Source organism: Bos javanicus, chromosome 14 (genome assembly GCF_032452875.1).
Source record: "Bos javanicus breed banteng chromosome 14, ARS-OSU_banteng_1.0, whole genome shotgun sequence".
Classification (NCBI taxonomy): domain Eukaryota; kingdom Metazoa; phylum Chordata; class Mammalia; order Artiodactyla; family Bovidae; genus Bos; species Bos javanicus.
Window position 1 is genome coordinate 14,913,501 of NC_083881.1, and position 16,041 is coordinate 14,929,541.

Consider the following 16,041-nt stretch of genomic DNA (forward strand, 5'->3'; position numbering starts at 1 on the left):
TCCTACCTTGCAAATTTATTAGAAAACATAAATAAGTACCAAGTCAAAAGTAGAAACCATCAGAGACTTCTCTCTACAGGGTTAATCTTTGTTCCCTCCTTGCCTTCTCTGTGTTCCCATGGAACACGATAATTTCCAGAAATTCCCGCTCCACTGAGGTAGGACTGTTTCCTGATGTATTAGTCAGCTTGAGCCAGGTTATGCTGCTGCAACAAGCTTCCCCTGATTCTCGGTGCCTTGTAAGAACCCAGACCTACTTTTCACTCACCCTACGTGTCCAGCAAAGATTGCTTGCTCCTCTGGTCAGCTTCACTCTGGAACCCAACTGGACAGAGCATCCCATTTTGGGAACATCACTGGTCATCATGAGAAAGAAAAAACAAAATCATGTTAAATAAGGTACTGACTTTTAATAAGGTATTTGCCTCCACTGAGAAGTAATATACATTCATCCTTTTCAATGATCATTGTTCAAAACAAGTGAAACTGCCCCATGGGTGTTAAACATGGGCAATGATGTGCAATCTTCCTAAAAGGGGACAGGAACGCTCTATCCCAGCTGGGTTGTATCTGCTGATAAACTGAGAGCCTCTGGAAGCCAAGGACCGGACACAAATCACAGCCACACCCCAAACCTGGCATCCTGCTCTCAAGGTTTGGTGAATTAAGTAAGACTAAGAGTTCTTTTGTTTGGCATCTAGGTTTCCCCTCCTCCAAGGTGGAAAGCCTTTCTCCAGTCACTGCTCCTGTAGAAAGGGAGTGAGCCTGCCGTCAGTAAAGGGCACAGCAGTCCCCCTTCCAGGTCACCGGAAGGCAGTGTGTCTGCTAAGTGGGGAACATCCCTCAGCTACCAGACACTCCCCAGCTCCCCGGGGGTGCTGTACCAAGCCCCTTCAGTATCTAGGCACAGACAACCACTCCTCAAGCACTTTACAAGCATTGTTTCATTTGGCCTTCAAAGCATGCTTGTGAACCCTCCGAGGCAGACAGGTGGTAGCATCCCCAGTGGGCGGATGAGGCCAGCAAGACAGTGGCAACCAGGACTTCTCTGGCGGCCCAGTGGTTAAGACTTCACACTTTACTGCAGGGGGTGCAGGTTCGGACCCCTGGTTGGGGAACTAAGATCCCACGCACCGGGAGGACTTTGGGGCCAGAAAAAAAAAAAAAAAAGACAGTGGAAACCCTTGTACACAGCTTCCTCCTTCCATCTGTCCATCCTCCGAAGAGATTGTCCTCTGCCTTGAAGCTGTCTTCAGCCAGTCTGTCCCACTGGGGTCCGATCTCCAGGCCAAGGATGGCATCTGCATGGACACCACACAGCACAGCTTCCCAGGTGGCGCTAGTGGTAAAGCATCTGCCTGCCAATGCAGGAGACGTTAGAGACGCAGGTTCGATCCCTGGGTCAGTAAGATCCCCTGGAGAAGGAAACGGCAACCCACCCCAGTATTCTCGCCTGGAAAATCCCATGGACAGAGGAGCTTGGTGGGCTACAGCCCATAGGTCGCAAAGAGTCGGACACAAGTGAAGCGATTTGGTACGCACACGCAGCACGACCTTTAATGCCACACTGCTGTCCTTCATGGTCTGAGCACACATCACAGCTCACCAGTTTCCGATGATAGCCTGCAGCTGGGCAAGTCCCCTCTGCCACAGCTAGCCCTGATGCAGGCTTGGTGCCCTCCAGAGTAAGGATGGCAGCCTCCCATGCCACCACCCACCTACAACCTTTCCTCCTCTCACGCATTCCACAGCCTTCCACCAGAGTCATCTGCCTAAACACAGCTTGCTGACTTCACTCCCCTACCTCAAGGCCTCCCTGAGCTCACCAAGGCAGCAGGACAAAGGCCAGATTCCCCTGCCTGGCATGTGAACTCTGGGAGCCAGCCCCAGCCTCCCTTTTCAGTCTGACCCTCCTCCCTGCTGCCCCCGCAAATATGACACTCCTGGCTGACTTCACTTCCCCCTCCAGAGGCTGGGTTTCTACCTGCTCTACCATCTGCCAGTTGTGTGACCACAGGCAAACTATTCAGCCTTTCTGGCCTTCCGTGAAACAAAGATAATAAAAATATCTGCCTCCTAGGACTGCTGTTAAGGATTTAATGAGTTCAAATTCGCAAAGCATGACGGGTCTTGCCATAGAATGATGTGCTGTTATGATTCCCTCCATGTTCTCTCCCTCCAGTGTCTGCTTCCCCAGCCCCATATCTGCAGAGCACAGGCTTCTGTCCTCCAGAACCCCTCTGACATGCCACCCTCCTCCACAAATGCTACCCACACCCCGCCCCCCGAGCCCCATGGCGCTGTCTACGTTATCTCAATATCATAGTTAAATCTGTTCTCCCTTCACCAGATAGCAAGGGCCTGTAGGTGACCCTAAGGCTTGTTCTGCTCTGTGACCCCCACAGGCCCCAGCTGAGTTCTTGACACACAGTGTGGCAACATGATTAGTGGAAGTCCACAGGCTCTGGGGTCTGACTGTCTTGGGTTCACACCCTGGCTCTGACACATCTAGCTGTGCAATCCTGGGTAAATGTCTTAACTTCTCTGAGCCCCAGTTGTCACAACAGAAAATGAGGATGACCATCTCAGCCTCACAGAGTTACTGCAGGAATAAACCCAATAACCTTTGGACCCCCTGACACAGTGTCTGGTACAGAGGAGACCCTCAGTGAAGGTCAGCCTCCTTTTCACCTTTAACCAGGTGAATTCACATCCTCCACGGTTTGAGTGTAAAAACCTAGAGGGCAGGGATCATATGTAGCCCCTACAAATGGGAGACTTTGGGAGCTCGAAGCAGATGCTTCCCAAACATTTGAGCATCAGATATCTGAGTGGTCTGACGAAGGGCAGCGTTGTGGGGACTGGGAGTGAGGGGCAGGATGCATGCAGGAGGACCGGAATGAATTTTTATTTGTTGCTAACTTTCCTCTGGGCAAAGCCTCTGCACCATACCTCCTTCCTTTATTTTTAATAGGTAATTTTAATATCTATATTCATTTTGAAAACTGAGTCAATAGTCAAAACCTTCCAAAAAAAACATCACCACGGTCACTAGATGCTTTCACTAGTAAATTACACCAAACATTAAAGGAAGAAAGGATACAGATTCTCCACAATTTTTTCCAAAAAATAAAAGCCGAGGAGCCCTTCTTAATTCATTATATGAGGCTAGTATTACTGCAGTAATAATCGTATCAGGTTGGGCCGTTCTGTTTAGATCATCTCTGTCCTAATGATTTTCTGCCTGCTTGATCTATCAATCACAGAGGGATGCCAATGACTCCAACTATATTGGTCAATTTGTTCATTTCTCTTACATTTCTAAATGTTTTCCTCATCTCCTTAAAGTGAAATGAACTTCATGGCTCCCAAGGCCTTCTTGTCCCATTGTCACCTCCAGAAGCTGTGAGATATTGAAGCTCCAGAGAACAGCCAGATCCAGCAGAGGCTGCCTTGCGGCTGCAGGAAGGAAAAGAAACACCGTCCCATCTCGGTTGCAGCTCTATCTGACTTGCTGGGCATGGCTGTCCCTGCAGGCTGCATTCCGTGGCCCCATGCCAGGCTGGTGTGTAATACTCTCCAGTCACCCTCTTGTTACCTAACGCTTTCCTAATCTGCAGTTTACGCAAGACGAGTACAAATCTCTGAGAAACACCAAGAGAAACACAGACCAGGCGCCTCCCCAGCTGGCCTGCTCCCTGCTTTGGAGCTGGCAATTTCATCTTGAAGGTACTTGCTGTTTGTTACCGTGTGGGCTACTTGGTACGTGACTTGGAGCCCCACTTCTTCCACGAGGCTCCCCTCAATCTGTACCTTCAGCCCTTCTCAGCCATCACTCACGCTGGACTAAAAAGTATGTTATGTGGAACGGTGGGCAAAGTTTTACATCATTCAGTAAAGCAGATCTTTCAATCAATGGTGCTGGAAAAACTGGCCAATCAAAATTAAAAAAAAAAAAAAGCCTTAACCTTTAGCTCACATCATGTATGAAAGTTCACCCAATCTCAAGATGGATCATTGACCCGAATATAAAATCTAAAACTGTAAAACTTTTACAGGAAAATAAAAGTAGGATAAAATCTCTATAACATTGAGCTAGGCAAAACTTTTCTTAGAAAGTACAGAAACCATAAAAGAAAAAAGGGGGTAAATTGGGCTTTAAAAAAAATGTAAAACTTCACCTCCTCAAAAAACATTCTTTAGGAACATGAAAAGACAAGTTACATTCAGGGAGGAACCATGTATTTGCACAACATGTATTGGATAAAGAACTTGCATCTGGAATATGAAAAGAATTCCTACAAGTCAGTAAGGAAACAAACATCCCAACTGAAAAATAGGCAAAACAGTTGAGCGGATAGTTCACCAAAGAAGAGATGGCAAATAAGCACTGGAAAACATGCCAGACCTCATTAGATATTAGGGGAGTGGAATTTAAAACCACAGTGAGCTACCCCTACATGTCTACTAGGATGACTAAAATATTAATTAATTGACTAATTAAGTAGTTAGATGACAATACAAAGTCTTGGTGAAGATGCAGAGCAACTGGAATGCTCATACTTTGCTAATGGGGATGCAAAATATTATAGTATAAGCACTCTGGAAAGCAGTTCAGTGATTCCTTATCAAGTGAAGCAAATGAGCCAACAGTTTCACTTCACAAAGACATGTACATGAATATTGATAGCAGCTTTACTCGTAATAACCCCAAATTGGAAACAACCCAGATGTCCTTCAACTGGCAAAGAGATAAACAAAAGGTTTCCATCCACACAATGGAATACTACTCAGCAATAAAAAAGAACAAATTAGGAGATATACAACAGCGTAAAGAAATCTCAGAAGCATTCTGCTAAGTGAAAGAAAGCAGACCCAAAAGTTTACATCTACATGATTCTGAATCTCTAGAGACAGAAATAGATTAATGATTGCTAGGGGCTATAGAGAAACAACAGAGAAGGCAGTGGCACCCCACTCCAGTACTCTTGCCTGGAAAATCCCATGGATGGAGGAGCCTGGTGGGCTGCAGTCCATGGGGTCGCTGAGAGTCGTACACGACTGAGCGACTTCACTTTCACTTTTCACTTTCATGCACTGGAGAGGGAAATGGCAACCCACTCCAGTGTTCTTGCCTGGAGAATCCCAGGGACGGGGAGCCTGGTGGGCTGCCAGACGTCTATGGGGTCGCACAGAGTCAGACACGACTGAAGCAACTTAGCAGCAGCATAGAGAAACAAAGCTTATTTAACTTATATACAGAGGGCATTATGTGAAATGCTGGGCTGGATGAAGCACAAGATGGGGAAACAATGAAAATAGCCTTTATTTTCTTGGGCTCCAAAATGACTGCAGATGGTGACTGCAGCCATGAAATTAAAAGATGCTTGCTCCTTGAAAGAAAAGCTATGGCCAACCTAGTCAGCATATTAAAAAACGGAGACATTACTTTGCTGACAAAGGTCCATCTAGTCAAAGTTATGGTTTTTTCAGTAGTCATGTATGAATGTGAGAGTTGGACCAATAAGAAGGCTGAGCACCAAAGGATTGATGCTTTTGAACTGTGGTATTGGAGAAGACTCTTGAGAGTCCCTTGGACTCCAAGGAGATCCAACCAGTCAATCCTAAAGGAAATCAGTCCTGAATATTCACTGGAAGGACCAATGCTGAAGCTGCAACCCTTTGGCCACCTGATGAGAAGAACTGACTCATTAGAAAAGACCCTGATGCTGGGGAAGAAGGCAGGAGGAGAAGGGGATGACAGAGGATAAAGATCACCAACTCAATGCATATGAGTTTGAGCAATCTCCGGGAGTTGGTGATGGACAGAGAGGCCTGGTGTGCTGCAGTCCATGGAATCACAAAGAGTCAGATATGACTGAGCGACTGAACAGCAACAATGGAAAAACAAGGAGATTTGCTACAAAAGGCACAAGGGAATTTTTATGGTGACAGAAATGTTCGAAATCCTGATTGTGGTGGGACTCATACAAGGGGAAGCATTTGTCAAATCTCATTCCTGTGTATACCAGACAAGGGTGAATTTTACTGTAGGGAAATTATACGTCAATGAATATGATCTTTTTATTTTTTAATTTTATTTATTTGACTGCACCAAGTTTTAGTTGCAGCATGGGGGAATCTTTTAGTAGTGGCGTGCAAACTCTTTGTTGCACCACATAGGATCCAGTTCCCTGACCAGAGATTGAACACAGTCCCCCTCTATTGGAAGCATGGAGTCTTAGCCACCAGACTACCAGGGAAGTCCCAAATATGACTTTTAAATAACAAAAAGGAGAATAAAATAAAACGTAAATCTGTTGAAACTTGTCCTCATCATGAAGGTAAAATGACATCAATAATAGTAAGAGCCAGTGTGCAGCAGCCACTATGAAATTTACACCCATTGTTTTACTTAAGCCTCAAACAATCCTTAAAGGTCCTCAAACACACCAAGCACTTCCCTATCTCAAGGCCTTTGCCTTTGCTCTTCTCTTTATCTGAAAGGTTCTTCTACTAGGCGACTCCATCTCCCATATCCCTTGGGTCTCTATTCAAAGTCACCTCCTCAGGAGAGACCTTCTGTCCCCATTCTGTCTAGAAGAGTCCCTCAACCTATCACTCTGTATCCCTTACCTAGTTTGATTTTCTTCCCAGAGCTTAGACCACCTGCAATGACACTGTATATGTTTTGTTTCTATCTCTCCATAAGACTCTCATTTTTCATTCACTTTTTCTTCCATTCCAACACCCTCTGTGCCTACCCTGGAGTGTGTGCAGGCAAAGCAAAGCTGCTAGAGGTGGAAACTTCCCATAAAACCAAGATAGTATGGAGTGGCCCTGTCTCCCTCCAACACCCCCTCTCATAATCTGGGACAGGGTTTCTCCAAGAGCCTTGCCTTTTAAGACTCACAGAAGTTGCAACATGAAAAGAGCACTGGTCTTGAAGTTAAGACCCCCTTTACACCAGCCTAGGAGACCCTGACCCAGGCACTTCATGTGACAAGGTCTCAACTTCCCCAGTTGTAAAATGAATAGAAGCGTGTTCTTTGGACATAAGCATGAATAGGAATCCACCAAGAAACCGACTTAAATGCATGCTCTGGGACTTCCCTAGTGGTCCAGGGTTAAGAATCTTCCTGCCGATGCAGGGGACAGGGCTTCAATCCTGTTTCGGGAAGATTCCACATGCCGTGGGGCAACCAAGCCCATGTGCCACAATTACTGAGCCCATGCGCCAGAGCCCATGCTGTGCAACAGAGAAGCCCCCACAAAGAGAAGCCCGAGCACTGCAACTAGACAAAGCCCAGGCACAGCAGCAAAGAGCCAGAGCACCCAAAAATACACAAATAAATGAATAATGCAGTTGCTTTATTAAATAAATAATAAAATAAAATGCATGATCTTACCCAAGAAAATGCGACTCAGCCAATTGATGGTAGAGTCAGGAAATCAGCACTCTTAACCCTCACCTAGGACAACTGAACAGTCTAAGGACAAAATTTTGAATATTGATAATTTCAAATAATTTTTCAGCTGCAAAAATCTTCTTCCAAATATAATCTTATGTAGAAAATCATATATCCAGCACATAAATCAGAGAGGCTCTGGGCAGGGAAAAGGAACAGAATGAGGCTGACTTCTCCTCCGTCAGCTGTTTCTCCCTCACACTCCCTCCATCTCACCACCCAGTGGCCCCAGGCACCCCAGGGTTCCTTGGAACACAGTTGGAAAACCACCACTCTAGACACTCTCTGATTCAACCATTGTACAGCTATTCATGAGCATTCACCATTCTAGGCATTCTTCCAGGTACCGGGTATCCAACAATAAAAACAAGTAAGTCCCTGTTCTGACAGATTTCACATCTTAAGGAGACGCATGCTTAGAACTGCCATGTGCCAGTTCTAAGGGCTATTTGTGTATTAACTCAAGCAGCTCTCACCGCATCCTTACCAGACAACTACCGCCCCTAGACTCATTTCACAGAAAAGGAGACGGAGGCTCAGGGAGATTAAATAAATCGCCCAACATCATATACTAGAAAGTGGAAGAGCCAGGATTTTGAGCCCAGAGATTTTAGCTCTAGCCAACACGTCCTTCTGAAAACCTGCCCAGTTCTCAGAACCTCAGCTCTATGAGCTCAGGAGTTATGTGTGAGCCTTCCTGAGGCATGTAGGTTTCTCTGCCTGTCTCTCCACTTATGTTGTTTTTTACTCGCTCAGTCATGTCTGACTCTGTGACCCCATGGACTGTAACCCACTAGGCTCCTCTGTCCATGAAATTCTCCAGGCAAGAATACTGGAGTGTGTTGCCATTTCCTTTTCCAGGGGATCTTCCTGACCCAGGGATCGAACCCGGGTCTCTTGCATTGGCAGGCAGTTTCTTTACCACTGAGCCACCAGGGAAGCCCTCCCCACCTACAGGTTCAAACAAATCCCTTTAGCACTCAGGCCCTGCAGGGTTAAGACTCCAAGACTGGGCTCCAAGATGAAATTGGACTCTGCAGAGCTTCCAGTTGATGCAAGTGGCCTTCTCCACCTGAGGGGCGCTGAAAGGCTCATCTCTGGGAGTGTGGAAAAATGTTCCCTTTGGCCCAGGTACGGAGTTTATTCTGGTCACCGCTGCACTGCTTGGCTGGCTGTTATGAAGATGAGTGGCCCCAGCAGCTCCGTGGTGTTCCCAACTTGACAGGGTGACATGGATACGTCAGTAAGCAGAGAGTCAGCACCAAATTAGGAAGCTGTGTGGGGATACAGCCAAGTGAGTGCTGAGTAAGAGCAGAGAGCACACGGACCAGGAAACGCTTCCAGCAGGAGGCTGGGGAGGGAACTCAGAGGACATTTACACCCAGGCCACTCGTTCTGCCAGCCGGGAAACCGAGGGCCTGTTGCAGCTATGTTCTTAGGCTCAGGCTGTGGCCTCTGAGGTCGAGAAAGGAGATGGGATTGAAGGTAAGCAGACAAGTCCATATCTCAGTCCTGTCCTTTACTGAGCTCTGTGACCCTGAGCACGCAACATCTGAGTCTCTGTTCCCCAACCAGAAAAAAAGGAGATGATAATATCTTTCATATATGCTGTGAGGGTTGCAAGAGATAATTCATTCAACACATCCAATGCCAAGCAGCTACTCAATAATATTTGTTCCTCTCCACTCCCTTCTCCTGGATTGGGTTTCCCAGGTAGCACTAGTGGTAAAGAACCCACCTGAAAATGCAGGAGACAAAAGAAACAGAGGGTCTATTCATGGGTCAGGAAGATCCCCTGGAGGAAGGCACAGCAACCCACTCCAGTATTCTTGCTTGGAGAATCCCATGGACAGAGAAGCCTGGAGGGCTACCATTCACGGGGTCGCAAAGAGTGACTTAGCACACTCATATACTCATTTTCAGGAATAACCTCATTTAATTGAGACCTAACAGGTCTCTGTTTGGAAATGGGTTCCAATCTCTTGCTTCTCTAATTGGCCAACAGCATCAACTTCAGCCAGAAACTGGTAGAAAATGCAGAGTCTTAGGCCCCACCCAGCCCAATGAACAGAATCTGCATCTCGACAAGATCCCTGCCCCAACGCATGAGAAGCACCATTAAGCATATTTTTAAATGAATAGACTTATCTTCCCTGATGGCTCAGAGGTTAAAGCGTCTGCCTCCAATGCGGGAGACCCAGGTTTGATCCCTGGGTCGGGACAATCCCCTGGAGAAGGAAATGGTAACCCACTCCAGTATTCTTGCCTGGAGAATCCCATGGACAGAGAAGCCTGGTAGGCTACAGTCCACAGGGTCGCAAAGAGTCGGACATAACTGAGCAACTTCACTTATTTACTTACTTACTTACTTACTTACTGCTCTTGGCCATCATTGATCCCATTTATCAAATTGTGGTGTTGGAGAAGACTTTTGAGAGCCCCTTGGACTGCAAGGAAATCAAACCAGTTAATCCTAAAGAAAATCAATTCTGAATATTCATTAGAAGAACTGATGTTGAAGCTGAAGCTCCAATACTTTGGCCACCTGATGTGAACAGCCAACTCATTGGAAAAGACTCTGATGCTGAGAAAGACTGAAGGCAGGAGGAGAAGGGGACAACAGAGGATAAGATGGTAGGATGGCATCACCAATGTGATAGACATAAGTTTGAGGAAGCTCCGGGAGTTGGTGATGGACAGAGCAGTCTGGCATGCTGCAGTCCATGAGGTTGCAAAAAGTTGGACACGACTGAGCGACTGAACAACAAGAACAATTGATAGCCTACATTTGCTGAGACTCTTGATGCATGTCAGACACGTGGGAAATGTTTTACAGGCATGGTCTTATCTATGCACAATCTTAGGAGGTGAGAATTCTCTCCAACCCCATTTCACAGATAAGGCAACTGAGTGAGGCTGAGGTGGGTGAGTTCCCTCCACGGGTAAGTTCTAGAGCCACACTGCAAACCCTGGGCCTCTGGGACCCTGGTTTCCTCACTTTGCTACCCTGCTAGTTGGGACTAAGCTACCCCTGCCTCTGCACAAACTGGCCATGGGTTAATTTGTTTACTCCTTGCTCTCCTCTTGTGGGATCCCAGTGAGGTCTCTTAGGAATCTGTGAAATGGCAGTTTCAAGTCCTCCCTGGCCCCCAAGGTGAGTTTCTGAGACCCTGGAGGAGCTGGCCAGCTGAATCAAAACAGAGAAGTCAAATGGCTCTCTGCTCACTGCACTGACTAAGACCAAGGTCAGCAACCCCCAGGCAGCAAGAAGTGGGTAGGCTGACGGTCTGGGTGCTGGCCTGCTCCCTGAGACTGGCCCTCCCCCCCAAACTGTCCTGTAGAACAGTCAACACTTTGACCTGGTGAGCCTGCAACCCAGAAGGGAAAGAATGTGTACGAGAAAGGAAAGAGGAGTTCATGCATGCACTCCCATGACAAAGGGAACACTAATCTTGACTGAAACCCCAGGCCAGGCTCTTCATGTTTTTATTACCCATCCTGCCTGCAACCCAGCAACTCCTCAAAACACTGCAATCCTGCAGTTTCATTGAGCACCGCCACCCTGGCATTTCTGCAGCCCTGGAAAACACTTATTTTTGTATCCATTATATACATCAGGAAATGATGGCTCAGAGAGACCTTGCAACTTGCTAAAGGTCACAGAGCAAGTTGTTATTGTTTAGTCGCTAAGTCATGTCCGAGTCTTTGTGACCCTATGGACTGTAGCCTGCCAGGTTCCTCTGTCTATGGGACCCTCCAGGCAAGAATGCTGGAGTGGGTTGCCATTTCCTTCTTCAGGGGATCTTCCCAACCCAGGGATCGAACACGCGTCTCCTGCATTGGCAGGCGGATTCTTTACTACTGAGCCACCAGGGAAGCCCTGTAAGGAAGGAGCAAGGCTGGGATCCAAATCCAAGTCTATCTGACTTCCCTTCTTTTCGCATAGGTGGCACCTTGAACCAGGCTCTGAATAGGCTTACCTCATGTAATCCTCACCACCCCACCCTTGGGGTCAGATGGCATTATCGTTGCAACTGAGGCAGAGAGCACTCACAGGAACTGTCTGGGTCATACAGCTAGTTAGCTACAGAGCTGGGTTTCGCCACCAGGGTTCTCTCACCCTGTAGTTCAAACTCTTTCTCCTGCCAGCCCTGGGAAGTATCAAAATATAAAAAACTTTCTTCAGGTTTCTCCAGGAGAGTCCAGGGTTTACTGACATGATAGAACTCTTTATTTATTTGTGGGAATAAATATAAAAGATGAACATCTGCCAAAATGGGGGAGGGGACTAGCCACACATCAAGAGCATATTCTTTAGAGTGAGACTCCCTGAGTTGAGATCTCATATTCTAGCTGTGTGACCAGAACAAGTTACTTACCCTGTCTGGGCTTTCACATACCCACCTGTAAAATGGGACCAGTAAGAACCCCTCATACACAGAGTTGTTATATGAATGAAATGAGGGGACTTCCCTGGTGGTCCGGTGGTTAAGAATCTGCCTTCCAGTGCAGGGGGTATACATTTGAACCCTGATCACGAAACTAAGATCGTACATGCCAAGGAGCAACTAGTCCACCAATCTCCAGAGCCCATTCACCACAACTGGAGAGTCATAAATAAATAAACATTGAAAAAGAAAGAAAGAGAACAGAACGAGGCTGTGCCTATACAGTGCTAAGGCAGTGTTGGGGAAATACAGAGTACTCGGTCCATCTGGGTTCCTATCACCACTGTCATTTGAATTCCTCTCTTTCTGAATGCATAACTTGCACAGGGTATCCAGCAGTGTGTTGAAGACATAGTGAGGAGCGTTTGGGGGCCACCTGTGAAATGTAATCCACGAATTCACTTCCCCAGTGAAGAAGTGAGAATGATACTGATCAGCGGGAACCTGGAAACCAACTCTAACTGCAGCTATCTAGAAAGAAAATCTCAAATACAAGATGAGTGTTGGCTGCGAATTGGCTGTTCTTTCCCCTCTCAGCCTTGGCTTCCCCAACCATAAAATGGGGGGCTGGAGGGTGGGCGAACCTGGCCCCTGGCGGCTGGGGGCTACGGCTCCACAGGCAGCAGGTTTGGTGGCTCTTCACCTCCCAGAGGCCAGACAACCTCTTGACGTGGAGCAGGGATGTGAAAGCTGTTTGGCGTGCACTTGAACCCTGACCCCACAGGCCCTCCCCTTCTGGCTGAGGCCAAGTCCCCCTCTCAGCCATGCTCACCCCAGCCTGCTTCTGCCGCCTTCTAGCTCACGGCGTGGCCTTGAGGTCATCGCTGAGGGGCACAGCCATAGGCCTGGCTCAGCTGGTGGTGCTGACGGAGGGTGGCGGCCACATGAGAAATCTGCCGGGGACACTTTCAGTCACCGCCTCAAAGGCCAGACCTCAGGACCTATTTCTTCAAAATGCCACGTCCTGGGTCCAAAATGTTTCTGGCACTTTCCATGGAAGTGCCTGACATTCATCTCATTTGGCTCCAGACACCTTCTAGAAGGTCACGCACAGCAGCCAGCCAGCACCCAGGATGCTGAGCCGTGGGTGGCAGTCCTGGTGGTGGCAGCTGGGTCGAGAGTGGCCTTTTGACAGAGGCTTCCCCAGTCTCAGCCTTGGTGTCCCACCAAAATGAGAGAAGTGTGGACTAAATCTTTCTTTACGGTAAACTTTTTACGTTAGAATAATTCTAGATTTACAGAAAAGTTGCAAAGATAGTACCAATCATTGCCAAATATCCCTCCCTTGGTTTCCCCCAGTGATATCATTTTACATCTCCGCGGTACTTTAGTCTCAACTAAGAAGCCAGCAGTGGCACATTATTACTGATTGAACTCCAGACTTTACATGGATTTCACTCATTTTCTCACCGATGTCCTTTTGTCTGTTCCGGGATACCACATTGCATTTAGGACAAAATCATTTACAAAGTCTTCCGGTTCTGAAAACAAAGAGGCAGGAAGCCTTCATGTTTAAGGACTCTGGATGAATGCTGTGCTGGGTGACTTGGGGTAAATCCCTCATTCTCTCTGAACCTCAGTCTCTTTCTGTATAAAAAGGGAATGATACCAATACTTCTTTATAGGGATACTATGAGGTAATTATTTGTTAATTCATGTGAGGCATTTAGCAGGACTCATAGTACACCATCAGCACTCTATTGATAAATCTCAGTGAGTAGAAATTCTAGACCAAAACCAGGATTAACCCCGAATACTATACACCTCCTGGCAAAACATCTCCCAGCACAAGAGCTGCTCCAAAAAGAAGAAATTGTGCTGCTGGTCTAGCATATCAGACACAAAGTAGACAGCACAGGACTGGAAAAGGCAAAGATCTGGAGCCACACGGGCCCAGGTTAGGGTCCAGTCCACTCACTCTGTGAACTTGGACTCACTGTCCAGCCACACTGTCCCACATCTGTTAAATGGGAACAGATGGTTCACTTTACAGGGTTCCTGAAACAAAGTGAGATGTGTACTGTAAAGCTTCTAGCAGGACTGAGCTGTGAAATTTGGCTGCATTTTCTTGGGCTCCAAAGTCACTGCAGATGGTGACTGCAGCCATGAAATTAACAGACACTTGTTCCTCGGAAGAAAAGCTATGACCAACTTAGACAGCATATTAAAAAGCAGAGACATTACTTTGCTTACAGTAGTCCATCTAGTCAAATCTACCATTTTTCCAGTAGTCATGTATGGATGTGAGAGTTGGACCATAATGAAGGCTGACCGCCGAAGAATTAATGCTTTTGAACTGTGATGTTGGAGAAGACTCTTGAGAGTCCCTTTGACTGCAAGGAGATCAGACCAGTCAATCCTAAAGGAAATCAGTCCTGAATATCCATTGGAAGGATTGATGCTGAAGCTGAAGTTCCAATACTTTGGCCACTTGATGTGAAGAACTGACTCATTGGAAAAGACCCTGATGCTGGGGAAGATCAAAGGCAGGAGGAGAGGGGAACATCAGAGGATAAGACGGTTTGATGGCATCACCGACTCGATGGACATGAGTTTGAGCAAGCTCTGGGAGTTGGTGACGGACAGGGAAGCCTGGCATGCTGCAGTCCATGGGGTTACAAAGAGTCGGACATGACTTAGTGACTGAACTGAATTTGTCTTTTCCCGGGCTTTCCTGGTGGCTCAGATGGTAAAGAATCCACCTGCAATGCAGCAGACACTGGTTCAATTCCTGGGTTGGAAAGATCCCCTGGAGAAGGGAATGGCTACCCATTCCAGCATCCTTGCCTATTCCATGGACAGAGAAGCCTGGTGGGCTACAGTCCAGGGGATCACAAAGAGTTGGACAACACTGAGCAACTAACACTTTCCCTTTTCCTACCTCTGCTAGGAACCACTAAGTCATTGACTGCTACCAGGATCTTCAAAGAATCCACTGAACTCTAATGTGGGCAGTTCCCAGGGGCTGGTGATGAAATTCCTTCTGTTTCTTTTGGTTTTTTTTTTTTTTTTTTGAGAGAGAAGGACGATGGTTAATCAAATTACCCTCCCTCCCCCAGCCAAAGTTATGTTGAAAAACCATTTCCATAATCTTCATTGCTACAATGTCTTTTCTCATCCAGAATGAAATTTTCATCCTAATTTCACTATGCCTGTGCCTAGTTTTAAAAGGAAGCCTAAAGCTATCCTGGTGATCCCTCTGACGAAGATTGTCTTAGGGGCCTGTTTTCACAGAATCACAGAATCAGTCTGTTTTTACAGAAGAGCACCTGGAGGGGCTGAAGAAATCAAAGAGCATCACTCCTATTTCAGTCAGTTCAATAGCTCAGTCATGTCTGACCCTTTGACTCTTTGTGATCACATGGACTGCAGCACACCAGACTTCCCTGTCCATTAGCAGCTCCCGGAGCTTGCTCCTATTTAAAGATGAGCAAATGAGAATGAGAGTTGCAGATCTGCTTGTTGAAAGTCATATAGTGAAAGGGCTTCAGAACTAGGAAGAGACCCCAATCACAAGATTCCTGCTTCTGTGTTCTTGGCTCTCTGACTCGGAGGCCCAATAGGCTCTGAGTTGCTGGAGGACATGCCTCCACTCACTCATCCACACACCCATCCATTCGCTGACCCACCCAATGATCCACTCTCCCACCCACCCACCTCCCACTCATCCATCCCCTCATCCACCCACCCACCCACTCACCCACCGAGCCACCTACTCACTCACCCACTCATCCAGTCCACTCACCCACCCACCCACCTCCCACTCATCCATCCACTCACATACCCACTCACCCATCTACTCACCCACTCATCCATCCAACGACCCACCCAGCCACCCATCACCCACCCATCCACCCACCCACCCACTCATCCAGTCCACTCCCCCACCCACCCATCTCCCACTCATCCATCCAATCACCTACCCACTCACCCATCTACTCACCCACTCACCCACTCATCCATCCAATGACCTACCCAGCCACCCATCACCCACCCATCCACCCACTCACTCACCCACCCACTCATCCACTCACCCACTCATTCATCCACCCACCCACTCATTCATCCATCCATGTTGCCATTGGACACCTTCTTGTGATAGACATTGAGCTGAGTGCTAGAAG

General features: G+C 47.2%; 1 long non-coding RNA gene across 1 annotated transcript in view; it reads right to left on the minus strand.

Moving 5' to 3' along the window:
- Nucleotides 1–15,616, minus strand: part of LOC133260359 (uncharacterized) — a 57,275-nt gene extending 41,659 nt beyond the window's left edge. The window contains exon 1 of the long non-coding RNA XR_009740783.1: nt 269–15,616. This is a non-coding gene — a long non-coding RNA (uncharacterized LOC133260359). The remainder of the gene's footprint in view (nt 1–268) is intronic.
- Between the last annotated feature and the right edge of the window lie 425 nt (nt 15,617–16,041).